The following is a 6,824-nucleotide window of genomic DNA, read 5'->3' as shown; positions in this document are numbered from 1 at the left end:
TTTATTCTGTACTTCTATGGCCCCTTGCCCTTCATTGACATTATATACATTTTGGTAATATTCATAGAATAGTTTGGTTATCTCCCTAGTTGAATGTCTCATATCTCCATTTATATCTTTTATTTTCAGGATAGAGTTCTGTGTGTTTCTTGGTTTTATAGTCCTTGCTAACAGTCTCCCTGGTTTATTGCCCAAGGCATAGAATTTATTATTCATGTTATTAAATATCCATTTAGTTTCCTGTTCCAGGAGGTCACGGAGATCTTCTCTCTTTCTAGTTAGTAACCTAAGGACCTGCTCTTCCTGTAGTTCTTTATGTTTCTGTTCAAGGGCCTGAATTTCTTCTAGTAATGTTTGTTTCCGTACCTGTCTAATCTTCCTCCTCTTAGCTTTTTCAGCTATCATTCTCCCTCTCATAAACACCTTATGTGTTTCCCATAGCGTAGATGGGGCAATATTTTCGATATCATTTTCTTTAAAGAATAAGCACATGTCCTTTTCTAGATCATCAGCTGTTTTAATATTGTTTATTAAGGACTCATCTAGTCTCCACAATGTCTGTCCAGCCGGGATCCCCCCTGAATCCAGGGACATCACCACCGGGGCATGGTCAGACAGCGTTAACGATTTTTATTTCTATCCTTGTCAGTCCCTCAAGCAGCCGATGATCCAGAAGGACATGGTCAATTCTTGAATATGACCCATGGACTGATGAAAAATATGTGTAATCCTTATCTTTCGGATGCAAAATTCTCCATGCCTCCACCAATTGCATCTGATATAATTTACGTTTAATCATTCTAAGGTATTTCCCTTCTGACCTCAATGAGACAGGCTGAGTGTCTAATAATGGGTCGAATACAAAATTTAGGTCTCCCGCTAGAATCACCAGACCCTCTCTAAATCCTTCTAATTTATTCAAGATTTTTCTCAGGTATACAGCCGGCCTTACATTAGGGCAATACACATTTGCCAACGTGTATTTCCTATTCAATAAGGTACCCTTGACAAATAAGTATCTTCCATCGGGATCTATTTCTGTAGCTTCTAGGGAGAACCATATGTTCCTGTCAAAACCTATTGCAGTTCCCTTTGATCTCTTATTAGGAGCATAACTATGAATCCATATGGGAAATTCCTTTGAGTTTAACCTGGTCTTTGATGTTATCTTTAAATGAGTTTCTTGTAGGAATACTATATTGGCAGAGAGTCTCTTCATCTCCTGTAGTATCTGGTATCGCTTACTTGGGCTATTAAGCCCTCGTACATTGTACGTAACAATCTTTAATGCCGCCATTTATTATATTTCACCCTTTTATTTTTTCCACCCTTTTTTCCAAATAGGAAGCACATGTTGTACCCCCACAGGATATGAGAGACTCCACGCCCTTTCTCAATATATGGAACACCTAAGCCATACTCCTTACTCAACATCACACTAATAGCCTTCAAAGAAAGAGTCTTAATCAGAGTACCTTGAGACCACATACACAACATATACCCCCCACCCTCTCCCGACCCCCCCAGCGCATTGTACCTCAATGCTAAAACTCACTTGGTCTGTGCCCCTCCAGGCCCCTTGCCAAGTGAGCTTTTCCTCAGGATGTCTGCTATGACCCCCCATTTCCCAGGCCCCGTCACCTAAAAAGGGACGGCCCCTGGTCCAGGGACGGCACAGCAGCTCCATGTTTTCCCCCTTCCCCAGTGACTTCCGTTTATTCTCTCTCTGGGAGATGAGGAGGAGAGAGGCGGGAATCAGTCCCCACGAATACCTGGAAACCTAAAAACCAGCCACCCCTGTCCTCAATCATCCCACCCCTCCCTCCCCACGCCCCCAGAGAGAGCACCCCTCATAAAAATTAAGCTTGATAGTCTATGCCCTATTCCAGTCCTGTTCCCTCCATCTTCTCCAGGCCGGGGGTCTCTTTTCCCAATTATCTATCTGCATAGGTTGAATATTCAGCCTATTACAGAATCATTTTACATCTTCAGGGAAGCGGATAACCGCTGAGACCCCCTGGCTTTTAACCGACAGGCTGGGAACCCCCATCTATACGGAATGTCCTTTGTCTGTAGATGACTGGTTAATGGCTTCAGTGCCCTTTTCCGTACTAATGTCTCTTGGGACAAATCCGAAAACACAAGTAATGTGACCAATCCTCTGCTTTTAATATGTATAGTTAGACCGTTGAACTTGGCTTGCTGATTGGATGGTAAGGAGGAACCTGGTTAGAAATGTTTATTGCTTCACCTGTATTTTAGTTTGTCATCTATTTTATAGCCCCAAATAAAACCCCCCCCCCTTTTTCTATATTAAATACCCCAGCTTTTTCTGTCAAGTATATATATATATATATATATATATATATATATATATATATATATATATATATATATATGTTTACCGAATTTCTTTAATAGTGCAATATAGTCATGGACGGTGCATTATTTGAAAGTCTTGAAATTAATAACTTATTCCAGATTTATTATTTTCCCCCTATCCATTGTAATTTGATCCCTGCACATGCTTCATTTAAAGTCCCGCTCTCTCTTTCTTTTTTATTATTACAAGTAATTTAACCCCTTTGTATTCCATAGCAGCAGAGTTCCATGTACTTTGAGATACCAGTTCTTTTTGGTTATATTCTAGAAATCTTACAATAGTGTCCCTTGGTAGGTCCCTGTGCGTATTGTATGATTTTTGTATTCTGTGGACCCGTTCGAAATGCATAGGAGCTGTCACCTCCCTTTTTAAAGCTGTATTAAATATCCCTCGGAGCACCTCCCCCAGTTCTATGTCTTTACCTTCTTCCGAGAGGCCTCTTATACGTAAATTTTTTCTTCTGCTGCGGTTCTCTTGGTCCTCTAATTTATAACGGATATTTCTTATTTCTGTCCAATCCATATCAGCTCTATCTCTCAATTCCGTTATCGCATTTTTTTGCTCCTCCAGTTGTTCCTCTATCCCTTCCACTCTCTGTAACACACTATGTATATCTCTTCTGGTTGCTCCCATTTCCCCCTTGATGGTTCTTTCTAAGCGTAATATCATTTCTGTCATGTCCATCATGTCCTGTTTAGTTGGTGGGGCTTGGGTGTCTTCAGGGGAGGTATCAGAAAATAAACTGGGTTGTTTTGGACTCTCGGGGGTCTTTGGGGCTTTACTCTGTTCTTTTACTCCTGAAGATTGATCTTTATTTTTCTCCTTCTTTTTCCCTAGGACCTCACCCTCAGTCTGTCCTTTACTCTTTATAGGTGTCCCAGCTATACCATTCTCACCGTCTCCTTTAGGACTATCCGGTGTCTGATCCAGTCCTTCAGACACAAGATATGACCTTATTGTGCTGTGGCCTGGGCCCCCTCCCTGTGTGTTTTTTGGGGCCTTCCGCACCATCTTTACCCTTTTATCCAGCCCCTATATAAAGGGATTTTAAAAACGTGTATTAATGGGCTGTCTACCCCTCACAAACCGACAGGGTGTGTGATAGAGGCTGACAGAGACTGACAGAGGCTGGCAGAGTGTGTGACAGAGGTGTCCGAGGCTTTATGCGATTATAGCAATTCTATGCAATTGTAGCCAACATTTTTCCTTTAGCAAGGTAACAGCAAGATATCACTTCAGTAATGCAGTTCTATGCAATTGTGACCAGCATTTTTCCTTTAACGAGGTAACAGCAAGATATCAGTTCAATAATACGATTCTATGCGATTATAGCCAGCATTTTTTTCTTTAACAAGATACCAGCAAGATATCCGTTCAGAAATGGAATTTTATGCAATTGTAGCCAGCATTTTTCCTTTAACAAGGTAACAGCAAGATATTAGTTCAATACTGAATGCAATGCAATACCCCGATAGCAGTCTCATTCAGTAATGCGATTCTATGCAATTGCAGCCAGCATTTTTCCTTTAACAAGGTAACAGCAAGATATCAATTCTGTAATGCAATCCTATGCGATTGTAGCCAGCGTTTTTCCTTTCGCAAGGTAACAGCAAGATATCAATTCAATAATACGTTTCTATGCGATTATAGCCAGCATTTTTCCTTCAGCAGGATAACTGCAAGATATCACTTCAATAATGCAGTTCTATGTGATTGTGACCAGCATTTTTCCCTTTAACAAGGTAACAGCAGGGTATCGGTTCAGTAATGCAATTCTATGCAATTGTAGCCAGCATTCAACCAGCATTGACCAGCATGTTTCCTTTAACGAGGTAACAGCAAGATATCAGTTCAATAATACGATTCTATGCGAATATAGCCAGCATTTTTCCTTTAGCAGGGTAACAGCAAAATATCAGTTCAGTAATGCAATTCTATGTGATTATAACCAGCATTTTTCCTTCAGCAAGATAACGGCCAGATATCACTTCAGTAATGCAGTTCTATGCGATTGTAACCAGCATTTTTCCTTTAGCAAGGTAACAGCAGGACATCAGTTCAATAGTGCAATTCTATGCAATTGTAGCCAGCATTTTTTCTTTACCAAGGTAGCAGCAAAATAACAGCTCAATGCAATGGCCAAATAGCAGTCTCATTCCCACTACCACCCCCACGATTTCAGCTTTCCAAGGCAGGCCTTGTATGGGAGGACTTTTGTGGAGACAGATGGGGCTTAACACAGTTCCCTCCACTTGGCCTAGCTGGCCGTCTTCTAGGGCCCTAGGTGCCTCACCCCCCACAGCGTCTCGTCTGTGGCAGGGCCAAGGTTAGCGTCGGCGTCTGGAGCGGCACCCACCGAGACCTTGTGTGGTGCTTGCGGTCTCCCCGCGGCTACCTCCTCCTCCGTCACTCCCCTAGGTAGCCGATCACCGCACCTCAGCAGCTTGCCCTACGGCTGGCCCTACGCCCGAGGACATCCAGGGGACCGGATACCGACCACCGCACACCAGAGGCACAGACACACCCCCCAGCGCGGCGAACGATCTCCGGAGACCTCCCCGGCCAAACTCCAACACTCCACACGGATGGTACTCGGAGCACCCCTCACCCTTCAGCCGGACTCTTCGCCGCCAAACAGCCAGACACACCAGGCGGACCGGCAGACAGTAACAGGGCAGGGATCCAGCAGCAAATCGCGGTAGTTTAGCTTCAGAGTCCTTTTGTCAAGTCACTCAGAGGGAGCATGGAGCTGCTGCTGCTGCCGTCCTAACTCCTCACGGCGCCATGTTGTTACTGACTCCCCCTTTCTAAGTCGAGATTCTACAAGCCGTTGGGGGAAGACCCGGAGATTAGTGCCACATGTGCCAATTACACAATCAAAAAGTGGCACGCTTGTGAAATAATTGTCCACGTACAAGTGGTACTCCTTTCCGAATAGGACCCCTTTCACACTAAGGCACTTTACAGGCGCTATAGCGCTTAAAATAGCTCATGCAAAGTGCCTCTCCTTTCACTCCAATGTGAAAGCCCAAGTGCTTTCACACTGGAGCTGTGCACTGGCATCACGTCAAATAACTACTGCAAACAGCTCCCTTTGAGGCGCTTTAAGGGCGGTGTATACACTGCCCCTAAAGCGCCCCTGCTCATTGAAATTAATGGGCAGCGCCAGCAAAGCGCCACTGCAGCAGTGCTTTTAACCTTTTTTGGCCGCTAGTGGATGTTAAAAGCGCCCCACTAGCGGTCGAAAAGTACAGTTAAAATGACACCCGGCGCTGGCAGTGTGAAAGGGCTCTAAGGGTGACACCAAGTCCCAAACAATCTTGACAGCACTCCCGATGTAGTCTGAGCAGTTAGGGGGCTCCACAGTGCTGTCTTTTCCCTCGTAAAAAACTAAATCTATCTATATAAAGAAAACTAGCATTGGGACTTTAAATGAGGCATATGAAAAACATACGCCTCCATCCCTGTTGGAGACACACCCCTAGTCACCTGCCCTCTATCTACCCATCAGTATTTACATGCCTCTATTGAGGAGACTTTAAAAGTTTAGTTAGGACTGCAGAATGCAGAGAGCCTTGGCGATGGCTCTGCAGCTTACTCATGTACTTGCAAATGCGTGCAACCAATCCTCTGCTTTTAATGTACAGTTAGACAGTTGAATTTGGCTTGCTGTTTGGGTGGTAAGTGTGAGCCTGGTTATAAACGTTTACAACTTTATTTATACTTACTGTTTGCTTAAAAACGCATCTCATCTAAAGTCCCAAAAACCCTTCCCTGCACGGCTACTGAGTCCGCTCTTCCAGCACACCCCAGCTACCTTGCCTGCATCTACCTAGTCAGCAGCAGTACTGGCAAACCGTGCACCTTTGGGCCCCGCACTCCCTATTTCATTCCCAGGGGTACGGTGCACTTAGCCACAAGGGGCGCCCTCTTAGCAATCCGGATCTCACACCAGAGACTTGACAACTCCTACACTACCGAGAGTGGGACCCGATGCTCCAGGCCGCATGCATGCAAGGAGATTTAAAATATGAGAATGCAAAGCTTCTCATCTTCTCAGACTGGTGGAGACACAGCGCCAACGTAAGTCATTTGACGACGTGCAAGCCGTGCTGAGGCAGAAGGGAATCAAGTACAGCATGCTCTTCCCTGCCAAGCTGCGGGGTCCAGGATGGGGAAACGTGTACAGTTCTTTACCTCACCTAGGGAAGCTGCGGCGTGGGTTGACATGATCCCAAACTGAAAACCTACTCTTTATATAGTTTTTTGCTCCTGAGACTGAAAGACTGCTTCCAAAGGCACGATGACTAGTTGCTTCTATCACCCCTGTTGCTCTTTTCTGGAACCCTGCTCTGACTTTCAAAGGCATGGGAGTCCCATCCGTTGTGATAATCCCAGGCCACGAATGTGCAGTAACTGACCCTTGCCTTGCTTTGCAGAC

This window comes from Rana temporaria, chromosome 5 (assembly GCF_905171775.1).
Source record: "Rana temporaria chromosome 5, aRanTem1.1, whole genome shotgun sequence".
In the NCBI taxonomy this organism is placed as follows: Eukaryota; Metazoa; Chordata; class Amphibia; order Anura; family Ranidae; genus Rana; species Rana temporaria.
The sequence above is the reverse complement of the archived record's forward strand: the minus strand, read 5'-3'. Positions refer to the sequence as shown.